Genomic DNA, 5,036 nt, shown 5'->3' with positions numbered 1-5,036 from the left:
TTTAGAGAAAAGAACCAAAGTTCATGAACTAATCCATGAAAATCCAGTCACATATAGAAAAATTAATAAGTAAATGCACGATAAATAAGCATAATATAATACAAAGTATATATCATAAGATCATGATAATTATTATTATTATTATTTTTATTATCATTATCTTATGATATTTACTTTGTATTATATTATACTTATTTATCGTGCATTTACTTATTAATTTTTCTATATGTGTCCTTTAATTCCTACACGTTTCAAAAATTATATGCACTCTACTCCACACTGGGAGTCGAAACGTCGATCCTATAACCGCGAGTCCGCTGCCCTAACCACGGGGCCATTGTGCCTCCACCACATACATACATAAATACATATTTGTGTGTAGGGAAATAAATATATGAACGGGGAAATTCCAGAGTCGCAATTTCCTTGCCACACGATCTCGGAATCTGAAGTAGGACGTGTATTGCGTTGATGTAAAATAAACTCCAGGATGTTAATAATGAGTTTTTGGCACAAACGATGTTCACTTCAAATTGTTTTTGCTTCCTTTTTTTTATATATTATTTGTTTTAATTAAAAACGATGCCGACAGACTGGTAATTGACGTGTCTGTACGTGTGTGCGTCTTGGTGTAAACATAGGGAGAAAGATAGAGAGAAAGAGACGGCTTTAAAGATAGATAGATGGATAGATAGGATATATACTAATAAATAGAATAGAATAGAATAGAATAGAGAGAGAGAGAGGGGGGAGATAAATAGACAGGCAGAAAGACTGGCGGACAGAGATAGATAAACAAATAGAGAGAGAGAGAAAGAGAGAGGGGATAGAGATGACATATATTAACAGATAGATAAACAGACAGATAGATCGACAGATAAATAGAGAGAGAGAGAGAGAGAGAGAGAGAGAGAGAGAGAGAGAGAGAGAGAGAGGGGAGGATGATATATATTGATAGATAGATAGACAAATAGAGAGATAGACAGATAAAAAGAGAGATAGATAAACTAGAAAGAGATGATATGTACAGATCGTGATGAAAAGAAAAAAAGTGATGGATTTACAGAACAAGGGAGAAAATGGTTGGTACGCCCTTAAAATGTTAAGCTGGATCGTTTCGTGAGAGATTTAACGTGACTCTCTGAGTAACGACAGCATGAAATATCAGCTGAGTAAATAACTAAATATACACACACACGCACGCCTATATACTACACACATATATATACACGTACATACACATTTAAGCACACACACACATTGAAATAAAAAAAAAAAATCAGCTCACAATTGCATCCGTTCTTACGACGGGACAGCCTATATGCGTTCAATCGATCGCGAGAAATAGCAGCCAAAATTACATAAAATGACGATCCGAACCTTGCCACACTTGTGTTTATAACTGATGTAATCCTGGATATTGATCGCCGTGAGTAAACTTGAGAGTCACGGCCGGATCGACTTTAATCATAGAATTATAGGTCTTCTCATACAAGGCTGGATCTTGCTCTAAACAACACGCGCACAAATATATATATATATACCCATATATACATACATGTAAAAATGTTATTATATTGCGCTGATCCTCTGAGGGGAGAGCGTAAATGTGCTCAGTCGATCGCTAGAAATAGCAACCAGAATTACGTGAAATAAATCAAGAAGACTATAATCTTAAAGCTGATAAAGTCTGGGACGGACTTCAGTGTTAAGTGGCCCACACAAGTTGGAATTTCTCCGTTTTGATGGGGACTTATTATTTCCCATCATTTCCAAGGGTACGGTGGAAAATAAAATCTGAAAAATTCCCATCAAAACAGAGAAATTCTAACTTGTATGTGCCAACTATATATATACATATATACACACATACACCCCAGTTTATAGATAAATCGATCGATAGATAGATAGATGGATAGACAGACAGATAGATAAAGCTAATTTTAAAACAGAAAAACATAATTAAATTCTATAAAGTTCATAATTAACACAAAGAAACGATACTCACAGAAAGACAAGTGCGTGAAACTAAAAAAACTATGAAAACAGGAAGTAAATAATTAAGAGGGGAGAATTCTTGTTTAACCAGAATAAACAACAGAAGGGAATTTCAAATGTTGCACCGCCTATTCCAGTTATCTTCTGCTAGTCTGAGTGATTGGGTGGCGACCTAGCTGGAGCACTCGCAGAGCCTTAATCGAATAAATTGACTTCAGTTGGTATTGGGGTTAATGTTTAATTTAAATCTTGGTCACCAAAACAAACAAAAAAGAAAAGTGTAATAGGTGTAAAAAAAAATGTGTATTAAACGAATCTGAAAACAAAAATTGGTAATTTTTCAGATTAACACCCGCACGATCTTCACCAGGGTGTTAGGGTTAGGGTTTTAGGGTTACGGTTACGGTTAGGGACGGAATTCCCTAACCCAAACCCTAAAACCCTAACCCTAACCCTAAAACCCTAATCCTAAAACCTAACCCTAACACCCTAGTGAAGATCGTGCGGGTGTTAATCTGAAAAATAAACCCAAATATTTGCGCCAGCGAACGGAGGGATGAGGAGAGGACTTTGGGAAAATTCACACGATCCTGGCGATGGTGATGTGCTAAACACAACAGCTAGATCGCCCTTAGCCTTTCTCCATTGTGAAACCATATTCAACATCGTATTTATGAATTTTGTTTCTCTCACCATGATACATGGGGATCTTTTTTTTAAAAAAACCTTTTCTGTTACTCAGACGAAAAATAAATGAATCCCAATTTTTTTTTCAGACTTATTTCCATTACACCCTAGCAAAAAATGTAATTTATGAATTTCTTTCTCTTCGAAAGACCTCTCCTCACTCCGTCGAAAAAACATTTTCCCCACAGATTTCTTTATAATCGTAATCTATGCCGTTTGAAAGGGTTTATATAAGTTCATTAAAAGATATCTATTGGAAAGACTTCCGCCTGTCTCCTTATTTTCTCCCAAATTTGTTTATTTTTGTAAATTTTATTTTGCCAAAAATCCCCGTTTTCGTATACAGAGGCTCGGGAAAATTGCTAAAAATCGGCATTGTGAAATTTCCCTCCCCCCCCTTTCCACACCAACTTCTTCAATTTTGACTTTTCTTCCCCTACACTAACCCTAAAACCCTAACCCTTATCATAAAACCCTAAAACCCTAAACACACACATGAACACAAGTACTCACAGAAACGAGAGATATGACAGAATTATCTCCCTTCTACCACAAATTTGACGAAATCTGACAAACTCGTATATCGATGTGTTCACCTCAAACACTATCTCCACGATCTTGTTAACCTTAGCATTTAAACCACCCATATCAGGCAGATCCAAATATTCTACCTGTTTTATGCTCAAACTAACCAGATTTAGCCTCTCACGTTTTCCTCTACAATGTCATACTAAAAATATACGATTACATCAGCATTTCCAAGTTAAGACTCTGAACGTTTTGCTTCCTTGGACATGGACTCATCGAAGCTCAGACGTCTGGCATCTGACTTGGTAGACACCCACAAGATTATCCACCGTCTTTCCAAACGACCTTTGCCACTTTTCTGAATTCCATATGTCTAACACTTCCTTTCTAGATCATTAAAAAAACTGAGTTTGTGTGGCGACAAAAGATTGGATTAAAAGGGATTAGATCCTTTTGATTTAATACTTCGAGACATTCTTGACTTTTGGCCTCCTCAATAAGAATGGTTATAAAGATATTATCAGATTCAACAAGATCTTTAATTTTTTCAGTTTTCATGTTTATTAATCTTTTCAGTTTTGTGTGATTTGTCATAAAAATATTATCAGATTCAATAAGATGTTTCATCGTTTCATTTTTTTTTTCTCGTTTTATTGAGGGTTAAACATTTTTGTCATCTCTTCTCCTCTACCACTTTATTATACATACATATAAAAATTAAAAAAACTAGAAACAGAATCGAGTGATATCGCGTAGTTCTTAAGACCAAAGCTAACAGACGAACTGAAACTAATTCCGAAGCGGTACATAAAATCACTCAACACCGTCTCTTGTCCCTTTAACTGAACAGTTAACATGTTGTTACCAACAATGTCAGAGTGATACTTTCTCCTTCGGATTATTTAGAAGAAAAGGCAACGACAGTTTTCAAAGGGAGCTTTTGTGAGTTCAATATACAGCTAATACTACATCTACCTCGATTTATATACATTTATTTGCTTTATATTTCTCAAACACAGATGTTTGTTTATATCGTTTTGTCGGCATAACTGAACAATCATATTCCTACCACCGATTTTGTTTCCTCATAACTTCCACAAATATGGGTATTTTTTAATGAAATTTTCTACAAACACTTTTCAGATGGTGTAGATTACGATGTTGTAATTTGATGCAAAACAAAAAAACAAAACGATTTGTTCGGAGGTGCAATAACATAAATATACGTATATATAATCATTCAAGGTCGTACATATATATTCTGGTAATCGATCGTTTTTAGTCTCAGACTTGTCGTTGTTTACAACTGATTGTTCGGTAATTTCTGTGGTATGCATTTGTATCTATGTGTGTGTGTGTGTGTGTGTTGGCGTTTCAAGTTGCTCGTGCAAATGAAAGACAATGAATGTGTGAGTGCGACCGTACATCACATCGGCCTTTTCCATAAAAGGGTTTTAGTGTTAGGGACAGAATTCCCCAACCCTAACCCTAAAACCCTTTTACGGAAAAGGCCGATATGATGTAAATAAACACACGCGGTTTAAGTGACAGGTTTGGAACTGGTAATGCAAGATCGCTAAAGATTTTGTACAGAAGTTGCCGAGCAAATACCTTCAGTTCTCTGAGACCAAAAACAATTGATCGCCGATCCACAGAATCCTAATTTTGCATACAAACCTATAATCAAACGTGTGCCAACCATGACCTTCCCGGTATGTTTTATATGTTTAGCGAGGGCTGAAAGGTGGACTGTGGCCAAGGTCTTTGTTAGTTTTGACTTGTCATCAATGTTTCTGTAAGTTTATCTTTTTTCTAGGTAGGGT

General features: G+C 35.8%; 2 protein-coding genes across 2 annotated transcripts in view; one reads left to right on the top strand and one right to left on the bottom strand.

Annotated features, from left to right (window-relative positions):
• The window catches only part of LOC106879824 (engulfment and cell motility protein 1-like), a 21,070-nt gene that overhangs the window by 13,865 nt on the left and 2,169 nt on the right, over positions 1-5,036 (bottom strand). The window lies entirely within an intron of this gene.
• The window catches only part of LOC128251295 (uncharacterized), a 3,944-nt gene continuing 2,840 nt past the window's right edge, over positions 3,933-5,036 (top strand). Inside the window, exon 1 of the mRNA XM_052978174.1 lies at positions 3,933-4,155. The gene's annotated coding sequence lies outside the window, so the exon portion shown is untranslated. The remainder of the gene's footprint in view (positions 4,156-5,036) is intronic.

The sequence above is a fragment of the Octopus bimaculoides genome, chromosome 30 (assembly GCF_001194135.2).
Source record: "Octopus bimaculoides isolate UCB-OBI-ISO-001 chromosome 30, ASM119413v2, whole genome shotgun sequence".
NCBI lineage: Eukaryota > Metazoa > Mollusca > Cephalopoda > Octopoda > Octopodidae > Octopus > Octopus bimaculoides.
The sequence above is the reverse complement of the archived record's forward strand: the minus strand, read 5'-3'. Positions and strand labels throughout refer to the sequence as shown.